The 27,966-nt window shown below is 46.9% G+C and overlaps 1 protein-coding gene, 1 long non-coding RNA gene and 1 other non-coding gene across 3 annotated transcripts in view; 2 read left to right on the forward strand and 1 right to left on the reverse strand.

Moving 5' to 3' along the window:
- The window catches only part of ZNF280D (zinc finger protein 280D), a 629,515-nt gene that overhangs the window by 148,654 nt on the left and 452,895 nt on the right, over nt 1–27,966 (reverse strand). The window lies entirely within an intron of this gene.
- LOC134932091 (uncharacterized) lies at nt 110–27,958 on the forward strand. The gene is made up of 3 exons (XR_010179245.1): nt 110–391; nt 14,696–14,825; nt 27,871–27,958. It is a non-coding gene; the product is annotated as an uncharacterized LOC134932091 (long non-coding RNA).
- LOC134938154 (U2 spliceosomal RNA) lies at nt 16,965–17,155 on the forward strand. The gene has a single exon (XR_010180779.1). It is a non-coding gene; the product is annotated as a U2 spliceosomal RNA (small nuclear RNA).

Here is a 27,966-nt window from a genome sequence, read left to right on the forward strand (position 1 = left end):
ATATTACATAATGTTACAAATCATTGTTTACATGGTTACATTAAGGTTTTTAAAAACAAACTGCACTCCATTAAACAAACTACTGTAATATATTACAAATCATATCTGTGGTATTTTTCTGCTTGAATGCATTAGAGTGTTAGAAATTGATCAGCATAACTGTGGGGTTCCACTTCCATGTAGGGTTTGCTGTACTTACCCCTGCTTAACAGTTAGCGCTCCATGGGTGGATACCATATAGAGCTCTGAATTCTAAGCATTACATAGTTACTGATGCTGCTGATTGCATGGGCTGCCCAATCACTGTTCTCAGCACACTCGCACTGGAATGTATGCCAAGCTCTCGAGATTCACTTGCAGAGGAGGAGATAGAAGGAACACTGCAATGACGGTGGGTAAAGGTTGCTTTTATTTTATGGTAAAAAAAAACACAGTTGATGTGGAGTTGTTTGTTCATTTGACACATCATACAAATTATTTTTAAAAGATTTTTTAGCTTTAACACAAATGAAGAAAGACTGTATGGACATCATAAAAGGTCACGCATATCAAAGTAAAGCCAACATAAGTACAGGTGCAGATATTGTAAGGAGTCATAAATGGTTAGTAATTTTTACAGTCAAAATACATTACAGGGATAAATGACCTGTTTGCAGTCAGGTACCTTGTAGCCACCTGATGCAGCGAGTACTGTACCAATAATATCAGGAACCTGGTCCACCTATGCCATATATCAGTGGTCTCCAACCTTAATTGGGGTGTGAGCTACTCGAGAAAAATTAAACCTCCTGAGGAGCTACTAAAGTTTTTGAAACAAAAAAAGCTGTACTTGAATGGTTGCTGGTACACTCTCAGTGTTAAGACTGGACTCCTGGGCAAAAAAAATTCTGCCGCCCCTCCCATCGCTATATTAAAAGTAAAGAATTAGCGCACGCTCCAAAAAGAGGGTGTGGCATTGCAGGAAGAGACTACCTTTTACCCCATTTCTCATACGTCCTAGAGGATGCTGGGGACTCCAAAAGGACCATGGGGTATAGACGGGATCCGCAGGAAACATGGGCACTTTAAGACTTTTTAAATGGGTGTGAACTGGCTCCTCCCTCTATGCCCCTCCTCCAGACCTCAGTTAGATTCTGTGCCCAGAAAGACTGGACACACACCAGGGGAGCTCTCCTGAGTTTCTCTGAAAAAACACTTTTTTTTTCAGTCTCTGAGGTACCGCGCAGCGGTCGCGCTGCGCGCCATTGCTCCCACACACAAGCGGCACTACATGGGTGCAGGGCGCATGGGGGGCGCCCTGGGCAGCAATTATACCTCAAATTCAGCCTGGCAAAAGTAGTATACAGTGCATAGGCACAGTATACAGACCCCCGCCAGTAATTTTTTAAAATAGCGGGACATAAGCTTGCCATGAAGGGGGCGGGGCTTGGTCCTTTCAGCTCTACTCAGCGCCATTTTCTCTCCACTGTGAGCTGCAGAGACGCTGGTCCTGGCCTCCTACACTTCTGTCACAGGTAACAGGGTGCTAAGGAGGGGGAGAGGGGGGGGGGGGGGGGGGTTTACAGCAAATTTTGGTGTTTATTATTTTAAACAGCGCGGACAGGTCTGAGGCATTATTATATACTTTCAGACCGGGTTGGGCGCTGGATGTGAGCTGGCAAACTCCCTCTGTGTTCCTATGATAGGCCTTATTGTGGGTCTGTCCCCTATAGCCGGTGTGATAGTGGTGTCGGTATGAGTGTCGACATGTCTGAGGCTGAAGGCTCTTCCCAGGAGGAGGCTGGTGTGGGGACAGAACAGTGTGGGGGAGTGAATCTGTTGGCACCGCCGTCTGCTGATTGGGTAAATATGTTGAGTGCCTTGAATGCAAATGTGGCTTTATTAAATAAGAGATTGGATAAATCTGAGGCTCAGAACCAAACATGGAGACAATCCATGGAAGATGCTTTATCCCAAACGCAGTCTACCTCAGGGTCACAGAAACGGCCGTTTACCCAAATAGCAGACACAGATACCGACACGGATTCGGATTCCAGTGTCGACTATGGTGATGCCAGGTTGAATTCTAAACTGGCTAAGAGCATTCAGTACATGATTGTGGCAATAAAAGAAGTGTTACATATCACGGAAGACCCTGCTGTTCCTGAGACAAGGGTCTGTATGTTTAAAGGAAAGAAACCTCCGGTGACGTTTCCTCCCTCTCATGAACTGAACACTTTTTGAAAAGGCTTGGGAAAATCCTGACAAAAAGTTGCTGATTCCCAAGAGAATTATTATGGCATACCCGTTCCCCTCTGAGGATAGGAATAAGTGGGAGTCAACCCCCAATGTGGACAAGGCTCTAGCACGGCTGTCCAAGAAGATGGCGCTCCCGTCCCCTGACACGGCGGCCCTAAAGGATCCTGTGGATCGTAAGCAGGAAGCTACTTTTGAAATCTATTTACGCCACTACGGGTATGCTGCTCAGACCTGCTGTAGCATCGGCATGGGTGAGTAGTGCAATTGAAAAGTGGGCAGATAACTTATCATCTGACTTGGACACCCTGGATAAGAATAACATTCTTTTGACACTGGGTCATATCAGGGACGCTGCAGTCTATCTAAGGGAGGCTGCGAGGGATATTGGTCTCTTGGGATCAAGAACCAGTGCCATGGCAATTTCGGCTAGGAGAGCGTTATGGACTCATCAATGGAATGGTGATGCAGACTCTAAGAGGGCTATGGAGGCTCTGCCGTATAAAGGTGGTGTTTTGTTTGGTGAGGGCCTCGCAGACCTGGTAGCTACAGCTACCGTGGGTAAGTCATCTTTTCTACCGTATGTCCCTGCACAACAAAAGAAAACGCCTCTTTATCAGATGCAGTCCTTTCGGTCTAATAAATTCAAAAAAGGACGAGGGTCTTTCTTCCTTGCTGCTAGAGGTAGGGGAAGAGGAAAAAAGTCGCTGGTTGTGGCGAGCTCCCAAGAGCAGAAGTCCTCCTTGGCCGCTGCCAAATCCACCGCATGACGCTGGGGCTCCACTGCTGGAGTCCGCACAGGTGGGGGCACGTCTTCAACTCTTCAGTCAGGTCTGGGCTCGTTCGGCCCTGGATCCTTGGATGCCAGAAATAGTGGTCCAGGGATACAAACTGGAGTTTCAAGACGTGCCCCCTTACCGATTTTTTTCAAATCCGACTTACCAGCTTCTCTTCCGGAAAGGGAGGTAGTATGCGCTGCGATACAAATGCTGTGTCTACAGCAAGTTATTGTCACAGTCCCCCCGTCACAACGGGGAGAAGGTTTTTATTCAAGCCTGTTCGTGATCCCGAAGCCGGATGGCTCGGTCAGACCGATTCTGAACCTAAAATCCTCAATTTCTTTCTAAAAAAGTTCAAATTTAAGATGGAATCTCTCCGAGCAGTAATCTCCAGTCTGGGAGGGGGGGATTTTATGGCGTCAGTCGACATAAAAGATGCCTACTTGCATGTCCCAATATATCCTCCACATCAAGCTTTCCTGAGGTTTGCTGTTCAGGATTGTCATTACCAGTTTCAGACGTTGCCGTTTGGTCTTTCCACGGCTCAGAGGGTTTTCACCAAAGTAATGGCGGAAATGATGGTGATCCTGCGCAAGTAGGGTGTCACAATTATCCCGTACTTGGACGATCTCCTGATAAAGGCGAGATCAAAGGAGCAGTTACTAAGAAACGTTGCGCTCTCCCTGACAGTCCTGCAACAACATGGTTGGCTCCTACATTTGCCAAAGTCACAGTTGGTTCCGACAACACGGCTGTCATTCTTGGGCATGATCCTGGACACGGAACTGCAGAGAGTGTTTCTCCCAGTAGAAAAAGCTCTGGAAATCCAGAACATGGTCAAGGAGATTCTGAAACCGGCAAGAGTGTCGATTCATCAATGCACGCGGGTGCTGGGGAAGATGGTGGCAGCATATGAAGCCATTCCGTTTGGCAGATTCCATGCCAGGGTGTTTCAGTGGGACCTGTTGGACAAGTGGTCCGGGTCTCACCTGCACATGCACCGGAAAATAAGCCTATCCTCCAGGACCAGAGTATCTCTCCTGGGGTGGCTCCACAGTTCTCACCTCCTGGAGGGGCGCAGGTTCGGGATCCAGGACTGGGTCCTGGTGACCACAAATGCAAGTCTCCGAGGCTGGGGAGCAGTCACACAGGGGAAAAATTTCCAGGGAAAATGGTCAAGCCAGGAAGCTTGTCTGCACATAAACATTCTGGAATTGAGAGCCATCTACAACGGCCTTCTACAAGCGGAACATCTTCTTCGCGGTCTGCCCGTCCTGATTCAGTCGGACAACATTACAGCAGTGGCGTACATAAACCGCCAGGGTGGAACAAAGAGCAGAGCGGCAATGGCGGAGGCCACAAAAGTTCTCCGCTGGGCGGAAAAACATGCAAGCGCTCTGTCAGCGGTCTTCATTCCGGGCGTGTACAACTGGTAAGCAGACTTCCTCAGCAGACACGATCTTCATCCAGGAGAGTGGGGTTTGCATCAAGAGGTCTTTGCAGAAGTGACAAGTCGTTGGGGAATTCCTCAAATAGACATGATGGCGTCTCGCCTCAACAAGAAGCTTCAGAAGTATTGTTCCAGGTTGAGGGACCCTCAAGCCAGTGCAGTGGACGCCCTGGTGTCACTGTGGGTGTTTCAGTCGGTATATGTGTTCCCTCCGCTTCCACTCATTCCAAAGGTGATAAGGATCATAAGGAGAACAAGGGTTCAGGCGATACTCATTGTTCCAGATTGGCCACGGAGGGCCTGGTATCCGGATCTTCAGGAATTACTCATAGGAGATCCTTGGCCTCTTCCTCTGAGAGAGGACCTATTACAGCAAGGGCCATGCGTGTTCCAAGACTTACCGCGGTTGCTTTTGACGGCGTGGTGGTTGAACGCCAAATCCTAGCTCGGAAGGGTATTCCCAGTGAAGTCATCCCCACTCTACTTAAAGCTAGAAAGGAAGTAACGAGAATTGGCCGCCCTTCCAGAGGTTCAGACTTTTGTGAAGGGAGTGCTGCACATCCAACATCCATTTGTGCCCCCGGTGGCACCATGGGATCTTAACATGGTGTTGCATTTTCTTATGTCACACTGGTTTGAACCTTTACGAAAGGTTGAGTTAAAATTTCTCACTTGGAAAGTCGTCATGCTTTTAGCCTTGGTGTCCACAAGGCGGGTGTCGGAATTAGCGGCTTTGTCTCACAAGAGCCCCTATTTGATCTTCCATGAGGATAGAGTGGAATTGAGAACTCGTCAACAATTTCTGCCAAAGGTGGTTTCTTCGTTTCACATGAACCAACCTATTGTGGTGCCTGTGGCTACTGAAGCCTTGGCTGATTCAAAGTCCCTCGATGTAGTAAGAGCTTTGAAAGTTTATGTAGCCAGAACGACTCGTATTAGGAAAACAGAGGCTCTGTTCATCCTGTATGCTCCCAACAAAATTGGGGCTCCTGCTTCTAAACAGACTATTGCACGCTGGATCTGTGATACGATTCGGCATGCTCATTCTACGGCTGGATTGCCGTTACCGGATTCGGTGAAGGCCCATTCTACTAGGAAGGTGGGCTCATCTTGGGCGGCTGCCCGAGGAGTCTCAGCGGTTCAACTTTGCCGAGCAGCTACTTGGTCGGGTTCAAACACTTTTGCTAAGTTCTACAAGTTTGATACCCTGGCTGATGAGGACCTCATGTTTGCTCAATCGGTGCTGCAGAGGCGTCCGCACTCTCCCGCCCGGTCTGGAGCTTTGGTATAAACCTCATGGTCCATTTGGAGTCCCCAGCATCCTCTAGGACGTATGAGAAAATAGGATTTTAATACCTACCGGTAAATCCTTTTCTCTTAGTCCGTAGAGCAGAGGTTCTCAAACTCGGTCCTCGGGGGCACACACAGTGCATGTTTTGCAGGTCTCCTCACAGAATCGCAAGTGAAATAATTAGCTCCACCTGTGGACCTTTTAAAATGTGTCAGAGTAATTAATACACCTGTGCACCTGCTGGGTTACCTGCAAAACATGCACTGTGTGTGCCCCCGAGGACCGAGTTTGAGAACCTCTGCCGTAGAGGATGCTGGGCGCCCGTCCCAGTGCGGATTCTGGCTGCAGTACTTGTTAATAGTTATTGCTTAGGTTACACGACGGTTGTGTTTCGGTTAAGATCAGCCTGTTGCTGATTTTGGTTCATGCCGTTAACTGGTTAGTTAAAACCCATGTTGTACGGTGTGTTGTGGTGTGAGCTGGTGTGTATCTCACCCTTGGTTTAACAAAAATCCTTTTCCTCGAAATGTCCATCTCCCTGGGCACAGTTCCTATAACTGAGGTCTGGAGGAGGGGCATAGAGGGAGGAGCCAGTTCACGCCCATTTAAAGTCTTAAAGTGCCCATGTCTCCTGCGGATCCCGTCTATACCCCATGGTCCTTTTGGAGTCCCCAGCATCCTCTACGGACTAAGAGAAAAGGATTTACCGGTAGGTATTAAAATCCTATTTTTGCAACCTGCACGCCCAGACATTGGCCACCACAGGGAAAAAAAAAATCCTGATTCATGCCCTTTACATTTTGTCATTTTCCTCCTTATAGTAATGCCCCTTACACATTATGCCACACACGTAATGCCCGTGACACATACCACACACCAAAATGCCTGTTACACATAATGCCACACACCGCAGTGCTCCTGACACATTATTCCACACACCGCAATGCCCATGACATATGCCCCACATCGCAATGCCCGTGATGCATTATGCCCCACACCGTAATAACTGACACATTATGCCACCTACTGCAATGCCCTCGATACATTATGCCACACACCGTAATGACCATTACACATTATGACCCACAGTAAGATTTCTAATCAATTTTAAATTACCTGCTCGTTGCCAGGGGTCTCATGCTCGTTGCCAGGGGTTTCATGCTCTGGGTATCTTACTTGTTGCCAGGGGTGTAATGCTTGTTGCCAGGGGTTTCATGCTCTGGGTTCCATGCTTGTTGCCAGTGGTTTTGTTGCAAGTGCTGTAATGTTCGTTGCCAGGGGTGTAATGCTCTGCGTGTCATGCTCATTGCCAGGGTTCTTGTTGCCAGGGCGTGTAATATTCTGTTTGTCATGCAGAGGAAGGGGGGTGGGGTGGGGGGGAGGGACGACCGCTCAGCGCCAGAGGTCCATATCCAGACCGTGCAGCAGAGGAGTGCGACATTGGTGGCACTGCTGTCACTGAGAAGCCGCCAGCACCACTTCTGCAGCATGACACATATTTATTCAGGGGACACTAGGACTAGCGGAGGGAGCCTCCTCTGATTCTAAACGCTGTGTGTCGGGTGTAAAGGAAGTACCGGGAGCGCCAGCGCCGAGTGCTCCCGCCACTTCTGGGTATCTATAGCACTGTGGTGCATGACAGGTGCTAGAGGTCAAGTATGACCTCTAGCATCAGTCTCCTCCACGGCGGAGGAGTGCTAGGGACCGGATGGGAGGAGTTAATTACGGACTCCCGCCGAAGTTGGGCAGCGGCAGCAGCCAGCACTGGTCAAGCGACCCGGATTGTGGCTGCGAGCTACCCGTCGCTCGCTGCCATATATGGTCACAATTGATTGTACATGATAGTTTGTACACTTCCTTAGAGCTGCTATCCAGCCAATACCCAAGCAGCGAATTGAGCCTGATGGAGACCTCTATGCAAACTCAGACTAATAAGAGGATTTTGGTACTTACCGATAAATCCATTTCTCTGAATCCTCTAGGGGACACTGGAGTTCCATCTTAGACATTAGAGGTGTGAAGTCTGTGAACCGGAGGTGTGGCACAATCCTAAAAATTTGCATTGACTGCACAGCCAGCTCCTCCCCCTTCACGCCCCTCATGCCTCAGTTTTGGAAATTGGACCGAGAGATGAGGACACGTACGAAAGCTTATGGCGAAGGAACCGAACCGTGCAACATGCCAAACAGCATCCAAGAACATCTTTAACAGACAACCAACGCTGTTTGTACGAACTGTATAAACAAGAACTATATACACTGCAGGATTGACAGCACAGAGGCGGGCGTCCAGTGTCCCCTAGAGGATTCAGAGAAATGGATTTATCGGTAAGTACCAAAATCCTCTTTTCTCTTTCATCCACTAGGGAACACTGGAGTTCCATCTTAGACATTAGGGGACGTCCCAAAGTTATCCCCCAGGGAGGGAGTGCTGTCTGTTGCCTGCAAAACCAAACGTCCAAAGTTAGCATCTTCAGACGCAAAGGTATCGAACTTATAAAATTTAGCGAACGTGTGGGCTGAGGACCACGTCGCCGCTCTGCAAAGTTGAGTAGTGGAGACCCCTCTGGCAGCTGCCCAGGGGGCACCCACTGATCTAGTGGTATGCGCACTTGTCCGCAATGGAACCTGTTTACCACTGGAATATACGCTTGCCTGATAGCCAGTTTAATCCATCTAGACAGGGACTGCTTAGAAGCCGGCCAACCCTTCTTTGGCCCATCATAAAGAACGAATAAATGATCTGACTTCCTAAAGGACGATGTAACCTGTCCATACACCTTTAAAGCTCGTACTACATCCAATGACGCATCCCCATCTGCTATACTCTGGAAAGATCGGACCACAATAGGTTTGTTTACATGAAAACCCGAAAACAACCTTAGGAAGGAAATCTGCTCTTGTACGGAGTTCCACCCTATCCTCATGAAAAATCAAAAAGGGACTTTTACATGACAAGGCTCCCAACTCCGAGCCCCGTCTAGCCGAAGTTAAGGCTAGCAACAACGTTACCGTCCAAGAAAGATATTTTAGATCTGTTCGTAGTAACGGTTCAAACAAAGGGGATCTTAAAAAAATCTAACACCAAATTCAGGTTCCAAGGTGCCGTGGGGGTACAAAAAGGGGGTTGTATCCGTAGCACCCCTTGCAAAAAAGTTTGAACCTCTGGCAAGGATGCCAACCGTTGTTGAAAAAGAATGGAAAGAGCAGACACCTGAACTTTCAGAGATCCCAGTCGCAGGCCTGTCAGGCCTGTTTGAAGGTACAGTAAAAGTCTGGATAAGTGGAAGGATTTCGCATCCCATCCACGATCCTGACACCAGTCTATATATTTCTTCCAAATTCTATAATAATGTCCCGCTGTAACCGGCTTTCTAGCCGCAATCATCGTAGGAATAGCCAATCTCGGTATTCCCCTGTCGCTTAAGATCCGGGTTTCAACAGCCACGCCGTCAAACGCAGTCTGTTCAGATCTGGGTGAAGAAACGATCCTTGAGATAGTAGGTCCTCTCTTTGAGGAAACCTCCACGGGTCTTCCGACAGTAATCCCTGCAGGTCCGAGTACCAACTCCTGCGTGGCCAATCTGGTGCGATTAGAATCGCCCACACTCGTTCTCGTTTTAACCGTTTCAGTATCCTTGGTATGAGAGGGAAAGGTGGAAATATATACACCCTTTCGTAATCCCAAGGAAGTGTCAACGCATCTACTCCTTCTGCTGCAGTATCCCTTGTCCTGGATACATATCTGGGCAGCTGATGATTCTGCCTCGATGCCATGAGGTCTATTCGTGGAAGACACCATCTCCTCACTATCATTTTGAAAATCCGCGGATGAAGGCACCACTCTCCCGGATGCATGTCTTGTCGACTGAGATAGTCTGCTTCCCAGTCTTCTACTCCTGGAATGAATATCGCCGAAAGTATGATGTTTTGCCTTTCCGCCCACAACAGGATCTTTGTTGATTCCTTCAATGCCATCTTGCTCTTCGTTCCACCTTGACGGTTTATGTAAGCCGTCGTCGTGACATTGTCCGACTGTATCCGTACATACTGACCTATGACCAGATTCTCTGCCAATAGTAGTGCGTTGTAAACAGCTCTTAGTTCGAGAATATTTATGGGTAAACTGCTCTCTTGAGGCGTCCACCTTCCTTGAAATTGATGGTCTTCCAGGACGGCTCCCCAACCTCTGAGACTGGCGTCTGTTGTCAGAATTCTCCAGTCCCAAATGCCGAATATCTTCCCTGTTACGAGATTCCTGTGTATCAACCACCATGTCAGGGAGATACGTACCTGTGGTTGAAGTTTGATTCTCCGATGAAGTAGCCAATGTGAACCTGCTTCTTGAGCAATGACATTCATTTGAAAGGGTCGGGAATGAAGTCTTCCGTACTGGATAGCTTCGAACGACGCTACCATCTTTCCTAGAAGTTGTACACAGAGATGTAGAGACACCGTCTGTGCCTCTAGTACCTGAGTCTCCAACTTCCGTATGTTCTGAATCTTGGATTCTGGCAGAAAAATCTTCAATTTCACCGTGTCCAATATAAGACCTAGGAACTGAATCCGTTGAGATGGAATGAGGTTGGATTTCTTGAAGTTCACAATCCAACCGTGTTGAATCAGAAATTGGTGAGACGTGTGAGCATCCTGTATCAGTTTCTACCGAGAAGAGGCTTTGATTAGGAGATCGTCTAGATAAGGTATTATAGTGACTCCCCTTATTCTCAATTCTGCCACCATGACCGCCATGATCTTCGTGAAGAGCCTCGGGGCTGAAGATAGACCGAACGGTAGGGCTCTGAATTGATAATGATCTTCCACCAATGCAAACCGTAGGTAAGCTTGGTGGGGAGACCAAATTGGGATATGCAGGTACGCATCCTTTATGTCCATGGATATCATGAACTCCTTGTGTTCTAGACCTGCAATGACCGACTGTATTGATTCCATCTAGAATTTGTAAATTCTTATAAATTGGTTTAAAACTTTTAAATTTAGAATCGGTCTGACTGTTCCATCTGGTTTTGGCACGACAAAAAGACTGGAATAAAACCCCGTTCCTCCCTGAGGGGTAGGAACTGGAACAATAACCTCTGACTGTAGCAATTTCTGAATTGCGTAAAGTAACGCCTTTGCTTTCTGAGGGCACCGAGGTAAGCCTGTTGTAAAAAATTGACTGTCCTGAAACCTCTCCAGTCGTGCACCCACCAGGAGAGACCCCAGGTGAGCTGGGAGACCGTCATGCCACGGTCTTTTCAGCAGGTTTATCCTGCTTTCTGTTCGTTGCCTGTGAGCGGCCTCTACCTCTGCCCCCACGTGCCTGTCCACCAAAACCTCTTCCTCTGCCTCGAAAGGACTGAGATCTGAAAAAATTAAACGTTGGTCCCGAATAACCCCTCTTAACCCGTGGAGTGGTTCTTGTATAAGGAGTGGGCAGGAATGTGGACTTCCCAGCAGTAGCTTGGGAAATCCACTTATCTAATTCTGGTCCGAAAAGCGTGTCACCTGCAAAGGGAATAGCTTCCACTGCCTTTTTAGTGTCAGAATCTCCCTGCCATTCTCTAAACCATAATATTCTCCTTGCTCAAATGGCCGATGCGGATATTTGTGATGCAATCCTACTGGCATCCTTAGATGCTTGACATAAATATGATGCTGATTCTCAAATGTGTTCCGTCAAATGAGTAATCTCTTCCAAGCTATTTTCCTCTTCAATTGCTTGTATAATACGGCTGGCCCATGCACCCATGGCCTTGTTGACCCAAGCACAGATGAGGGTAGGTCTCTGTGCTGCACCTGCTGCTACAAAAATAGACTTTAAAGCTGTGTCAACCTTACGATCTGAAACATCCTTTAAAGTAGTCACATTAGGTATCGGCAAGATTGTCTTTTTTGATAATCTACCTAGGGAAGCATCCACTACCGGTGGGTTTTCCCATCTATCCATCACTCCCTTAGGTAAAGGATACGTTACTTGAAACCGTTTTGGGAATTGGAAGCGTTTATCAGGTTGTTTCCATGCTTCCTCCATTTGATTCTGGAGGGACTTAGGAATGGGAAACACTGCTGAAAAATGGTTTCTGGGATTCGAATAAGTCGAATTCCTCAGGTTCCTTAACCTCTTCACCTTTAAAATCCAGAATTTCCTTAACAGCATCAATTGAAGCATCAATACCTGAGATCGCTGAATCCTCTTCAGTGGAATCAGCATCCGGGTTAGGTTCAATTAACTCACCTTCCTCCGTATCCATAAGGAGGCCCTCCTCGTCATCCGTTATCTGAACAACAGGAAGGGGTCTTTTAACTGCCTTGCGCACAATCGTATCTGGTTGCGCGGGTGGCGTTATTCTAATGAGGAACTCTTCCATTGCCTTTGAGAACCCCGCAGCCCACTCTGATTGTTGTTTGCGTGATTCAGCCATTTCCTTGGATATTCTGTCCGTCAGAACATCTTGCCATGACCGTGATGGAGCACTGCTCCCCGGTTGTGCGCCCTTGTCTACGCAGGTTCGCACACCCCCGAATTGCCAATCCTCGTGCTTCTCTTATTACTTTCGTACACACGTAATAGGTCTTAGATGTCTTGGCTGCTGACATGATAAGCCTTTTAGATGGCAATTTAAACAAAACTTTCACCCTTTATTCAGGAAAATAAAGTTTGTAATATATGACGGGAGTGAAGTGTTTAGAACCGGCTGTATTAAGTCTTGGTTAAGATATGTAAATGTAAAAACTTACTTTACAAATAAAAAAATAAATAAAAATAAAATAAAATTATTAATTATCAATTATATAAAACACCAGCCTGTTAATAGCCCTCACAGCCCCAGCTGTCAATCAGCTACAGTGATCGGGTTGTCCACATACTCCTAGTATTTTCTTCAGGATCTTTGATCAGAAGTCCCTTGAAAATATAAACAATATAATTATTCCACAGGAGATCCTCATTTTAACTTATATAACTTTTCACCAGCAGAGGGAGTCTTATACAACATTATTATCATCTATACGTGGGGGAGGGTTTACTGTTTTCCTCAGGATGGCGCCTAAATGGAAAAATAAAATGGCCGCCACTGGATTTTTTTGTAAAGATCATCACATTGTAATGTATGTCTTCCCCCCTCTTCTCCGCCAGCGCGGAGGTTACATATACCTATTTTTCCCACAACCAGCTGTATTATTCCCCCTCCACACTACCGATGTGTCTGAGGGACACACGCGCCGCACCGGGAGCTATCTTTACCCGCGCGGCGCGTGCTTACTCGCCGTGCGGCGTGTGTTGCGCGCAGCCCAGCGGCGCCGCCGTAGCCTTGGAGACCGCTCTCCCCGCTGCTCGGCGCTGACCGCTAGGCGCGCGATACCGCTAGTATCAGTGGAATCCGGGGAGTTACTCCTGTCTCCTGTAGGGGGGGGGGGGGAGGAGGAAAATAATTTAAGTGAAATGAGCCCACTGTCCTCTGAGGCAGCGCTCTAAGAGATCTGGAGGGACTTATTAAATTATAATATAGGGCCCTTTTTCCACCAGTACTCACTCTTTAGAGGATCTCCTGAGGAGAGAAGCCGATCCCTTCAGAAGGGATCTTTGTCTCTCAGGTATCTTCAGGTCTTTTGTCCCCCTTTTATTAGGTTGACGCAGCCTGGCAGTATATTGACCTTTTGTTTTAGTCAGGAGCTTCTGCTCCTACGTGCTTACACCTCAAGCACAATTTTCAAAACTGAGGCATGAGGGGCGTGAAGGGGGAGGAGCTGGCTGTGCAGTCAATGCAAATTTTTAAGATTGTGCCACACCTCCGGTTCACAGACTTCACACCCCTAATGTCTAAGATGGAACTTCAGTGTCCCCTAGTGGATGAAAGAGAAATTACATTAATATCAGTTGGACAAAGTTTGTGATATAAAGGACTGTTATGCCGTTCTATTAAGGGCACAGGTTGCCCACATATAATTAACACAGAGGCATTTATCACACCTCAGCTGAGTAAAACAATAGTATACAGAACGACACAGAGTGACCAACCATCACCAGGTTGCAAGTTAATCAAGGACCACTCAAGTGCCCAACACCACACCATGCCACTCTAATGCCAACAATGGCTATTATACACCTAATTTAAGTGGACATGTTCCTGTAACAATGAAGTAAGAATTATAAAAATCTAAAACAACAATGTCAAAAACCCCCACCACCAACCCTGTACACCAAATTCCAACCCAGACGCACCTTACACCCACATAATCAGCCCACACTACTCTATGTAAGCAAACTGTGCAGCTATAAGAAAGAACAGTAATGTATAGTCACAAGCCATGGAAAGAGTGGGCAGTGTACCATGGACAGGATGGGCCAGCCTGAATGCAGCTACAAGCAGAGAACTACAGCACATGACTATCCCCTCAAATACCACAGACAGCCAGAAGGGAAACATCATGGCATAGTGAAGCAAAGTTCTTTAACTAGTACAACTAGTGCCTACCATGCACGTCCAGGGAAAAATTGGATATTTTGCATGGGTGAGATTAAGGATTGTGTCTGGCACTACAGTGGAGCATTTTTTCAGATGTCTAAGCACCGGCAGAACAGAGAGATTACACACGGGTGCAGTGTAAACAGGGCCAACCTGGGAATAACCAGAGTCGAAAAGTTGCGGTGTGAATGGTCTCTGACCCTGGTTGGAACCATGTTCAAAATACTGGGTCGGACCTGGCATTTTAGTGGAAAAGGGGTATAAGATGACTGCAGATTGCGTGTACTGCTTTTATGACAGACTAGCAAGACATACACCATTACATCAGAGATACCCTTCAATATCCGATAACTTTATTGTGACCAGTCATTGGCGTCCCCAGACCAGTGACCTGGGGTTTCATAGGAAATTGTACAACCAACAGTAGATATATGGGAATCGGCCATGCCCACTCACTTCCTCATTCTTTGCAGGTCATCTCTCAAGAGCGAGAGGCCTGAAATCGTATCCATTACTCATTTTTCACCATTACAGCCCGCAGCACCTGCTACAGTGTGGCATCAGAGGATGAAAAAGAGGCTGCCTGCGATTGATGTATGAAAGGTGCGTCTCCCCCTGAGAGGTGGATCTAGGAAAGGGGTACAGCTTTCCAGCTGCACGATTCTGTCCCAATTTACTCGTAACAAACAACCAGGTGTAGAAAACTATGCAATAGCTAAATAGCAGTGGTTGGTGCAGGTGCGGAAATGAAAAATGGAAAGCATAAAGTGCGCAACAAACACCTATTTTTAATAGAAATCCAAAGAAGGTTCCCTCTCACCTTCACCAAAACATATAAAAAAAAGTATGGAAACAAGTTCAACCACTCTTAATGAATGGGCCAATCTTTCTCTTTCATCCATCTGGGGGACGCTGCGCACTTACTAATGGGTTAGAGTGTGTGGGATTGGGAGTTTGGCACAGAACCTATAAAAAAATAACTCCTCCCCCCTCTAACCCCTCCCATCTCCTTCCTGCTCAGCAGATTACCTCAGTTTTAGTTTTGTGTCTGAGGAGTACAGGCACAGATTCCTTCAGTGTAGATTTTAGTTAGGTTTCTGTTGTTTATTTTGATTTTACTTATGTGTGCTTAGTCCCTGTTTACAGGAGACACGTATACTAGGAGTGGGGTTAGTTAGTTATGTGTCTCCCACTCCCCAGAGCCTCTAAGAAGCCACCATACTCTTAGTCACTGGGGCTTACTTGATGCAGGATGGATTTCCTAGGAGGCACTGTACTGGTAAGACAGCCACAACCTGCCTGGGCAGCGTTGGGCTGTTATTGCATATATGGTATTTATAATAATTGTATTTATTATTGTGCAGCGCTGGTGTATGCGGACCCCCCTCCCTGCTCAGAGCGGACGGAGCGGTTCAGTCCCGCTTCCGCCGCTCATTTCATGGAAGCCGCGTCTTGTCAGACAGCAGCGGTAGTCATTTCAATGATTTTACGGAGCTCAGTTGCGGGGGTGGGGAGGCTGTACCGCGGCGGGACGCAGGAGGATGTTGTGTTCGCGCCCCGTTCTCCCGCCCAACAGCGTCTTACCGCCGCCGTCCTCACTCTGTGGGGGCAGGACTCAGCTATAGGCGCCATCTTCTATCTCTGCAAGAGGCCAACAGTCAGATCAGCGGGGGATGCTGCGCTGCACATAACACAGTACACGAGGGAGCCCAGCGTCTCACCCTGTTAGTACAGGCAGAGAGCAGCAAAAACAGCAAGTATAACACAGCCCTTTCATATGCTCTGGAGCTCGTTTATTCTAAGGGATTCTTTAGTGCTCTTTAGTGATCCTTTAGTACATATATTTCGGTAATCTCACTGTAATAGAGTTATTTTTACCTCACCCTGTTTATTACACAGGCGGGGATTTTTTCTTAACTAGTGTTGTGCTATTCTAAATTGACAACAGTTGTTTACATCATGTTATAAAAGGAGCGTTATAGCTCAGTCTGTAGAGCTGGACCACAGCACAGAGTTATGAGACATTATTGTGTGCTATGATTGTGGCATTGTATATTCCATGGTTGTAAACAGCAAATCTCCTAAAGGAACGACAAGTTCAGTAGTTTACTACACAGGAGCTCCAATAGCTTTGTGGGCTAATGCTGTGTATTAGTAAGATAGACTAAACACAGGTTTGATTCCCATATACATTAAATTGCACAATGTGGCTCCAGACTTCCTAAAGGTAGCACGGACACAGGTACCCCATGCTCCAGGACACCAGTTGCAGAGCAGCCGGGAGGTTCCAGGGATCAGTTTATGCCTCTGTGGGCCAGACACATCTCAATCCAGAATAATACAGATGGAGTAGTGGTTAGCATTGCTGCCTCACAGCACTGAAGCCATGAGCTTGTTTACATAGAAGTATATGAATATACCAAGCAGGTTTAAATTGCTCTACAGTCTTGGCCTCTGCCGCCTCTCATGGGAGGCTGTTCCACTTGTTCACTACCCCTATTGAGAGGAAATATTTTCCTTAAATTTCCCCTGAACCTGCCTCCCTCCAGTTCAGTGTATGCCCCTAACTGTGTAAAGTTATATATGTATATATATATATATATTCCCTGCACTTGCAGGGATGGGGGTTCCAGGACCGGTCCACAAATACCGGTATTCTTTGAGTATATTTTTCCTTACACTATGTCAATGTAATGGGTCTGGTACTCTGTTTACTACTTAGCCGCTAGTCTTGGTAAAAAGATCACTACTTGACCTTTTGGCTAGGATCAAGTGTAGTATCTGTTCTTATCAGTTTAATATCTGATACGTTCCCTATGTGGGGGCCATGTATTAAATATATGTTTAGAACAGAAAAATGGAAGAAGAGATTGCTCCGTCCACTCCACGCATTGACTCGGTATTGCAGTACCTCCGGGACCGGTGCACCTTTCAAAACAAGGACAGACTGTTTCTATTTCTTGTACACTATGTACTTATGATTTGCCAAATGGCTGGACAAAGCTCCTTAATCAGTTCATACTGTGCAGCGAGTCTGGTCTTTGACAGACAATATAGCTCCTTTACTTCAGAGGCGTTTTTGAGGCTTCATCTACAGAAAATGGTGAGATAAATCCTGTCAGTGAGGATCCTTCAGGATAGAAATAAGAAATAATCTACTGAATTTCTTGGTTTCCACCTCTTCCTTCACGTGAGAGAATGTTGATGGAAGTCTGACTACACACCTGATAAAATAGTTTATATTTCCAGGGAAATGTGTCTGTCTCTAATACATACTGTTTTCGGTTCAATTTCGGTGTTCTCAGTATTAGAGACAGTATTTCTTTATCCTTTCGCTGATGAAGACACTGATCTAATGAAGGTTCCACTAATAATTAGTGGACGCATCCATCATGGGAGAGCCTAAGGCAACTGTCTTTACTAAAGTACAGTATGTGACCTTAACAGTCACCACAGATTGACAACGGTGAGGCCGTTATTATATTAGTATTCATTCTGACAGGAATATTCCTACGCCCTCTCCGGGCTTATGCATGAATCTTTAAACCGGTTGCATTATGCAAGTTATCCATTCTTGGGGCAGCTGATCCTTTTCAAATTATCCATTGACTGTTTTGGTCTCTCAAGCTCTATTCCCTATCTATTTATTATTGCATCTTTTCCCTGGCTATGACACCCTTCTATTCATTTTGGTTGCGAATCGTAAAATTCTGCTTCCAAATTAAAGCGTACTTTGCAGGCGGGAGCAAATAACTCTATCAGTAAGGTGTATGCCTGCGGTATAACAGGTCGTGGGTTCTCATCCTGAGGATAATAGCTGAGAAATGGGTATTTTAACCTATGTCAGAAAAATGGGTATTCTTTTGGGAGGCATTTGTATGCCTAGAACACGGACTTCCAATGTGCCCTCTGCAGGGGCCACGGAGTCGAACAGTCTGGTTCCCAGTCTGGAGGACACCAGCTTTCTCAGAGTCCACTGATCCGTTGGATGTACGGAATTTGTATCACGAACATATATTCTGAATCTTGGGGAACACGTACCAAGCAAGAATCTTTAGTGCCCATCTTAGACGGGCTCTAATCATTGCAGTCTGTTCGCTATCTAACAGGAGTATTCAGTCCAATCCTTTTTCCGTCATCTGGGCATCGCTACCATTTTGGGTCAGTTGTTAAAAAAAAAAAAAAAAAAGCAGCTGTCTCATGCACTTTTTTTCTACAACGGACCTTGGTTCTGGATTTCTTCCTTCGCAGAAGATGTTATTCATGGGTATTCTTTTCGATACCTGGTATCTCGAATGTTGGCGGAGTGCAGGATTTACTGACCAGAATAGACTCAGGGGTCAGACATACACTTCCTCTGCAGGACAGTGGTGATTTTATAGGTGGCTCCATTCCCCCGGTCTCCTGCCTGGTTTCTTCAATCTCAGATTAAATGTTATTAATCTCAGGCAGGATTGAGTTTACGTAAACAGCAGTTTAGTTTCTCTATTAAAATACCAAGATATTTTCATTGGTCGATCTTTTCGTTGGGCTACACAATCCAGATCTAACTTATAGGACTTCATTCTGTCTCGACATGGAGGGTCATAACCACAGTCAAAAGTTTCAGACATTACGGTTTTTTGGTTTCAACTCTGGCGTTTTCTATGAAACTGATGTCCGAAGTGGAAATATCACTTCCAATCTACGGGCGATCTACAACGCCTTGACTCCAGCTCAATGTCTTCTACAGGGTCTTTCCACTGTGACCTATATCAATTGTTCTGTGACACTTATAGCTGGAGAGACATCGGAACAGTATCTAACATATGCAGAGGGCGGAATTTTGGATCCCGGCAGTGTCTGTCATCTCCAGTTCCAGAATGGGCAACTGGGAAGCAGATTTCCTGAATCTTCAGGCTGTTCTTCCTTAAAGTATGTGAAAATAAGAATTTACTTACCGATAATTCTATTTCTCATAGTCCGTAGTGGATGCTGGGGACTCCGTAAGGACCATGGGGAATAGCGGCTCCGCAGGAGACTGGGCACATCTAAAGAAAGCTTTAGGACTATCTGGTGTGCACTGGCTCCTCCCCCTATGACCCTCCTCCAAGCCTCAGTTAGGATACTGTGCCCGGACGAGCGTACACAATAAGGAAGGATTTTGAATCCCGGGTAAGACTCAAACCAGCCACACCAATCACACCGTATAACCTGTGATCTGAACCCAGTTAACAGCATGATAACAGAGGAGCCTCTGAAAGATGGCTCACAACAATAATAACCCGATTTTTGTAACAATAACTATGTACAAGTATTGCAGACAATCCGCACTTGGGATGGGCGCCCAGCATCCACTACGGACTATGAGAAATAGAATTATCGGTAAGTAAATTCTTATTTTCTCTAACGTCCTAAGTGGATGCTGGGGACTCCGTAAGGACCATGGGGATTATACCAAAGCTCCCAAACGGGCGGGAGAGTGCGGATGACTCTGCAGCACCAAATGAGAGAACTCCAGGTCCTCCTCAGCCAGGATATCAATTTTGTATAATTTTACAAACGCATTTGCTCCTGACCAAGTAGCTGCTCGGCAAAGTTGTAAAGCCGAGACCCCTCGGGCAGCCGCCCAAGATGAGCCCACCTTCCTTGTGGAGTGGGCATTTACAGATTTTTGGCTGTGGCAGGCCTGCCACAGAATGTGCAAGCTGAATTGTACTACAAATCCAACGAGCAATAGTCTGCTTAGAAGCAGGAGCACCCAGCTTGTTGGGTGCATACAGGATAAACAGCGAGTCAGATTTCCTGACTCCAGCCCTCCTGGAAACATATATTTTCAGGGCCCTGACAACGTCTAGCAACTTGGAGTCCTCCAAGTCCCTAGTAGCCGCAGGCACCACAAATAGGTTGGTTCAGGTGAAACGCTGAAACCACCTTAGGGAGAAACTGAGGACGAGTCCTCAATTCCGCCCTGTCCGAATGGAACATCAGATAAGGGCTTTTTTAGGATAAAGCCGCCAATTCTGACACGCGCCTGGCCCAGGCCAGGGCCAACAGCATGACCACTTTCCATGTGAGATATTTTAACTCCACAGATTTAAGTGGTTCAAACCAATGTGACTTTTGGAACCCAAAACTACATTGAGATCCCAAAGTGCCACTGGAGGCACAAAAGGAGGCTGTATATGCAGTACCCTTTTTACAAACGTCTGAACTTCAGGGACTGAAGCTAGTTCTTTTTGGAAGAAAATTGACAGGGCCGAAATTTGAACCTTAATGGACCCCAATTTCAGGCCCATAGACACTCCTGTTTGCAGGAAATGTAGGAATCGACCCAGTTGAATTTCCACCGTCGGGCCTTACTGGCCTCGCACCACGCAGCATATTTTCGCCAATTGCGGTGATAATGTTTTTGCGGTTACATCCTTCCTGGCTTTGATCAGGATAGGGATGACTTCATCCGGAATGCCTTTTTTCCTTCAGGATCCGGCGTTCAACCGCCATGCCGTCAAACGCAGCCGCGGAAAGTCTTGGAACAGACAGGGTCCTTGCTGGAGCAGGTCCCTTCTTAGAGGTAGAGGCCACGGATCCTCCGTGAGCATCTCTTGAAGTTCCGGTTACCAAATCCTTCTTGGCCAATCCGGAGCCACGAATATAGTGCTTACTCCTCTCCATCTTATCAATCTCAGTACCTTGGGTATGAGAGGCAGAGGAGGGAACACATACCCTGACTGGTACACCCACGGTGTTACCAGAGCGTCTACAGCTATTGCCTGAGGGTCCCTGGACCTGGCGCAATACCTGTCGAGTTTTTCCCAACGGTTTATAATCATGTGGAAGACTTCTGGGTGAAGTCCCCACTCTCCCGGGTGGAGGTCGTGCTGAGGAAGTCTGCTTCCCAGTTGTCCACTCCCGGAATGAATACTGCTGACAGTGCTATCACATGATTTTCCGCCCAGCGAAGAATCCTTGCAGCTTCTGCCATTGCCCTCCTGCTTCTTGTGCCACCCTGTCTGTTTACGTGGGTGACTGCCGTGATGTTGTCCGACTGGATCAACACCGGCTGACCTTGAAGCAGAGGTCTTGCTAAGCTTAGAGCATTGTAAATGTCCCTTAGCTTCAGGATATTTATGTGAAGTGATGTCTCCAGGCTTGACCATAAGTCCTGGATATTCCTTCCCTGTGTGACTGCTCCCCAGCCTCGCAGGCTGGCATCCGTGGTTACCAGGACCCAGTCCTGAATGCCGAATCTGCGGCCCTCTAGAAGATGAGCACTCTGCAACCACCACAGGAGGGACACCCTTGTCCTTGGTGACAGGGTTATCCGCTGATGCATCTGAAGATGCGACCCGGACCATTTGTCCAGCAGGTCCCACTGGAAAGTTCTTGCGTGGAATCTGCCGAATGGGATTGCTTCGTAGGAAGCCACCATTTTACCCAGAACCCTTGTGCATTGATGCACTGAGACTTGGCTCGGTTTTAGGAGGTTCCTGACTAGCTCGGATAACTCCCTGGCTTTCTCCTCCGGGAGAAACACCTTTTTCTGGACTGTGTCCAGGATCATCCCTAGGAACAGAAGACAAGTCGTTGGAACCAGCTGCGATTTTGGAATATTGAGAATCCAACCGTGCTGCAGCAACACTACCTGAGATAGTGCTACACCGACCTCCAACTGTTCCCTGGATCTTACCCTTATCAGGGAATCGTCCAAGTAAGGGATAACTAAAATTCCCTTCCTTTGAAGGAATATCATCATTTCGGCCATTACCTTGGTAAAGACCCGGGGTGCCGTGGACCATCCATACGGCAGCGTCTGAACTGATAGTGACAGTTCTGTACCATAAACCTGAGGTACCCTTGGTGAGAAGGGTAAATTTTGACATGAAGGTAAGCATCCTTGATGTCCCGAGACATCATGTAGTCCCCTTCTTCCAGGTTCGCAATCACTGCTCTGAGTGACTCAATCTTGAATTTGAACCTCTGTATGTAAGTGTTCAAAGATTTTAGATTTAGAATCGGTCTCACCGAGCCGTCCGGCTTCGGTACCACAACAGTGTGGAATAATACCCCGTTCCCTGTTGCAGGAGGGGTATCTTGATTATCACCTGCTGGGAATACAGCTTGTGAATGGCTTCCAAAACTGTCTCCCTGTCAGAAGGAGACATCGGTAAAGCCGACTTTAGGAAACGGCGAGGGGGAGACGTCTCGAATTCTAATTTGTACCCCTGAGATATCACCTGAAGGATCCAGGGGTCTACTTGCGAGTGAGCCCACTGCGCGCTGAAATTCATTGAGACGGGCCCCCCACCGTGCCTGATTCTGCTTGTAAAGCCCCAGCGTATACTGAGGGCTTGGCAGAGGCGGGAGAGGGTTTCTGTTCCTGGGAACTGGCTGATTTCTGCAGCCTTTTTCCTCTCACTCTGTCACGGGGCAGAAATGAGGAACCTTTTGCCCGCTTATCCACGAAAAGACTGCGCCTGATAATACGGCGTCTTCTCATGTTGAGAGGCGACCTGGGGTACAAACGTGGATTTCCCAGCTGTTGCCGTGGCCACCAGGTCTGAAAGACCGACCCCAAATAACTCCTCCCCTTAATAAGGCAATACTTCCAAATGCCGTTTGGAATACGCATCACCTGACCACTGACGTGTCCATAAGCCTCTACTGGTAGAAATGGACAACGCACTTAGACTTGATGCCAGTCGGCAAATTTTCCGCTGTGCATCACGCATATATAGAAATGCATCTTTCAAATGCTCTATAGGCAAAAATATACTGTCCCTATCTAGGGTATCAATATTTTCAGTCAGGGAATCCGACCACGCCAACCCAGCACTGCACATCCAGGCTGAGGCGATTGCTGGTCGCAGTATAACACCAGTATGTGTGTAAATACATTTTAGGATACCCTCCTGCTTTCTATCAGCAGGATCCTTAAGGGCGGCCATCTCAGGAGAGGATAGAACCCTTACAAGCGTGTGAGCGCTTTATCCACCCTAGGGGGTGTTTCCCAACGCACCCTAACCTCTGGCGGGAAAGGATATAATGCCAATAACATTTTAGAAATTATCAGTTGTTATCGGGGGAAAACCACGCATCATCACACACCTCATTTAATTTCTCAGATTCAGGAAAACTACAGGTAGTTTTTCCTCACCGAACATAATACCCCTTTTTGGTGGTACTCGTATTATCAGAAATGTGTAAAACATTTTTCATTGCCTCAATCATGTAACGTGTGGCCCTACTGGAAGTCACATTTGTCTCTTCACCGTCGACACTGGAGTCAGTATCCGTGTCGGCGTCTATATCTGCCATCTGAGGTAACGGGCGCTTTAGAGCCCCTGACGGCCTATGAGACGTCTGGACAGGCACAAGCTGAGTAGCCGGCTGTCTCATGTCAACCACTGTCTTTTATACAGAGCTGACACTGTCACGTAATTCCTTCCAACAGTTCATCCACTCAGGTGTCGACCCCCTAGGGGGTGACATCACTATTACAGGCAATCTGCTCCGTCTCCACATCATTTTTCTCCTCATACATGTCGACACAAAAGTACCGACATACAGCACACACACAGGGAATGCTCTGATAGAAGACAGGACCCCACTAGCCCTTTGGGGAGACAGAGGGAGAGTTTGCCAGCACACACCAGAGCGCTATATATATATACAGGGATAACCTTATATAAGTGTTTTTCCCCTTATAGCTGCTGTATAGTTAATACTGCGCCTAATTTGTGCCCCACTCTCTTTTTTAACCCTTTCTGTAGTGTAGTGACTGCAGGGGAGAGCCAGGGAGCTTCCCTCCAACGGAGCTGTGAGGGAAAATGGCGCCAGTGTGCTGAGGAGATAGGCTCCGCCCCCTTATCGGCGGCCTTATCACCCGTTTTTTTATGTATTTTGGCAGGGGTTAAATGCATCCATATAGCCCAGGAGCTATATGTGATGCATTTTTTGCCATCCAAGGTGTTTATTATTGCGTCTCAGGGCGCCCCCCCCAGCGCCCTGCACCCTCAGTGACCGGAGTGTGAAGTGTGCTGAGAGCAATGGCGCACAGCTGCAGTGCTGTGCGCTACCTTGTTGAAGACAGGACGTCTTCTGCCGCCGATTTTCCGGACCTCTTCTGCCTTCTGGCTCTGTAAGGAGGCCGGCGGCGCGGCTCTGGGACCCATCCAAGCTGGGCCTGTGATCGTCCCTCTGGAGCTAATGTCCAGTAGCCTAAGAAGCCCAATCCACTCTGCACGCAGGTGAGTTCGCTTCTTCTCCCCTTAGTCCCTCGATGCAGTGAGCCTGTTGCCAGCAGGTCTCACTGAAAATAAAAAACCTAAACTAAAACTTTCACTAAGAAGCTCAGGAGAGCCCCTAGTGTGCACCCTTCTCGTTCGGGCACAGAGATCTAACTGAGGCTTGGAGGAGGGTCATAGGGGGAGGAGCCAGTGCACACCAGATAGTCCTAAAGCTTTCTTTAGATGTGCCCAGTCTACTGCGGAGCCGCTATTCCCCATGGTCCTTACGGAGTCCCCAGCATCCACTTAGGACGTTAGAGAAATCAACAGGGATTTCTGGCTTTGGTGTGTCTATAACTAGCCGACATAGACCTCAGGGCTTCATTGGTACTGTGATCGTTTCGGGAATCCTCTTGTGGCAATCGTAGACGCCGTGTCAGCTCCTTGTCACTTTCATCTAGCATATTTATTCTGCCTCTGGCAACATCTAGTGAGTACCTCAACGCATTTGACCAGTGGCTCTTTCGGTTTTCCTAATCCGCTTCGGATTTGCCTGTTGACTCTGTTCTGCAATGTTATAGCCCAGAGTGACCAGGGCCCCTTACAGGGTACCTTTTCGGCCAGCTCTCCACTCCCAACCTTTACGTCATCACCGGGATTTTGTCTATTCTGCCGCTGACGGCGTGATTGTGGAAAACAATGTCATCAAGCCCTACTACGTTTCTGGCTCTCTAACCAATCACAGTGCCAGAACACTTGTCATCGTTTGTGTGTATTTAACGGTCACTCAGCTGGAGTTCTTAGTCCTTTCCGCCTCTTATCTTTTCTACAACACAGTTGTCAGAACTACTTTGTCTTCTTATCTTAGCAGACTGGGTTCTGCTCTAGAATTTACTTTCCAGAATGGCTCCTGTTTCTCCTTTCCGGCCTCTGGACTCTGGTTGAGTTGCGGTTTCTTTTCTCTTACAGTGTTTTTGTTTATGCAGTTAGGGTGGTTTTACTTACAAACCACAAGTTGTATTGGTTTTTCCTCTCCTTCAGCACATTGGGCTTCTTGTGTCGTCCCAGGCTTGTCCGGGGCGGGTCGGTAATTGGCCTTATTGGTTGTTGTTCAAACCTTAACTCTTACCTTGTTGGGTTTGTTTGCTGCACCCAAGCGTGGCTGGCTGGCCAATAAGAACAGGGTGATGTGCTGGGTTAATTCTGCTATTCAGCAGGCTTAGATTTCTTAGGCGTTGCCTGTTCCTGATTCCTTAGGGGCTCATTCGACTCGACCTGTTGGAGCCTCTTGGGCTGTTCACAGTGGTGTATTCGTCGAGCAACTGCGTAGAGCGACGACCTAGTCGTCCGTACATACCTTCACGAAATTCTTCAGTTTGTCATACTTTTGGTTTGGAGACTGCCTCTGTTAGGCATCAAAGTTTGCAGACTGCTATGTCGTCTGTGTCTCCCTCCTCTAATTAGCTTGCTTTGGGAAATCCCATTAGTAAGTGCGCAGCGTCCCCCAGATGGATGAAAGAGAAATAGGGATTTTTGTTTACTTACCGTAAAATCTCTTTCTCTGATTCCATCTGGGGGACGCTGCGATCCCTCCCGTATATATATTCTGTTCTGCCTCTTCCGGCTTTGCTAAACGTTAACTGAGGTAATCTGCTGAGCAGGAAGGAGATGGGAGGGGTTAGAGGGGGGAGGAGTTATTTTTTTATAGGTTCTGTGCCAAACTCCCAATCCCACACACTCTAACCCATTAGTAAGTGCGCAGCGTCCCCCAGATGGAATCAGAGAAAGATTTTACGGTAAGTAAACAAAAATCCCTATTTTTAGATGAATGAGTTTCCTTGATCCCCAAATTCTCTTCAGCAGCTCCAGTTAGTTGGCTCAGGAGGAATCAAAAAGAAAAAAAATGTACATAGTGACGTCGTTTTTTAATTTTACATAAAATTCACAATATATGAAACCGTAAAATACATTATTTTTTTAAATGTCACATTAACATAAGGCATAAGTCACACGATGGGGAATCCATGTTTGGCTAGACGCAACAATTACCGGCTAGGGTGTAAAAATGTGCAAGCAGTTCTAAACGTGCATGTGTGGAATCAATATTCCCTTCTGTTCAGGTACCAGGTCCCTCACAGCAACAAATCCACAATCTATGTCGGATTCTTTCTAGAAGCGATCTGCCACCACATCCCTCATTAATCCACACGTTTTCGACCCTCTGGCTGGGGTCTTTCTCAAGTTCCAAATGGTGTGAATGCCTTTCATCCACATAGACAAAGTTGCGGTCTGGACACAGCTGATCCCTATACGGAGACCAACTCCAAGTGTATGTGCTGTAGCAGGTGACCCGACTCTTATTATTAGAGCAGCTAGACCTTGCAGCACCACGCATTCCTACAACACAGATAGTTAGAATTCATACAAAGACCATTCCAAGTCCTCTACTTGTACTCCTGTAACAACATTTAGACATTTCCTACTTGATGAAGCGGGCAGCGACCTGTGAAACGCGTCATTTATACTGTAGAAAATGCTAACTGTTTTTATGAAACCCTATGAAGTCAAAAATCTGCTAAATAAGAATTGAACTATTAGTGTGTTGGATTATTTATATCCAAATAGAATCTTATGGTAATTCTACCAGCACACCTGCAGTATGAGATAGCTATCTTTTTACAATCCAAGGCAGCTAACTTGATCGGTTACCTCATTTCAGAGGAGTGTTTCCAGATTTTACGTTTCTACATATCACAGTAGAGCAGCTTGCAGCCAGGGCAGAGCTCAGAGGATTGCTGCATGACCCCAGTGAAAGTGGCATCAGAAGCATACTGGTAGGAAAGTTCTGTGCAGCCGCCGGGAACACACAAAGTGTGTGTGGGTCAGAGAAGAGGTCCAATCCATAGCTACATCGCACACCTGGGTGATCAGGAGAAGACAGCAAGGCACCAGATCTACATGGAAGCTGTAGGAATCCAATCAGTCCCTCAGCGCATCTGGCTGGAAGCAGTAAAGCGGCATCAAGCGACCCACAAAGGCTTAAATAGACAGCTGGTCAGGGTACGTGGACACTGAAGCACCCAGAAGGGATGAATATTGGAGATAGAGCAGAAAGCACGTTTGCAAGCTCTCCCATGTCCGTTCTCTCATTACATCTGAAATGGCTACTCGTAGATGGAATAAGAAAATGGGTAAAAGCACATGAGAACCAATCCCCACTTTACTTTCTATGGCATTGTACTGTACTAGTAGTGTGCATTAAGGCATGAGAATAAGGGCATGTCTACTATGTGGTATATTATTGATAACAATAGTTAACATGACCACTAACTCTTATTTGTCCTACTGTTAATGCACTATTCCTGCAGTCATTAAATAATGAAAAGTAACAGAAAGAGGATATGTGAATAAGCACTAACCAATTTCTATATGTCAATCAGGTTAAGAAAATGACCACCACAATATTGTAAATCCTGACTGGGTCTGAAATAAAGATGGAAATTCTGGCGAGTGTTCTTTGAAGTATTCCCACAACA

Source organism: Pseudophryne corroboree, chromosome 6, assembly GCF_028390025.1.
Source record: "Pseudophryne corroboree isolate aPseCor3 chromosome 6, aPseCor3.hap2, whole genome shotgun sequence".
In the NCBI taxonomy this organism is placed as follows: Eukaryota; Metazoa; Chordata; class Amphibia; order Anura; family Myobatrachidae; genus Pseudophryne; species Pseudophryne corroboree.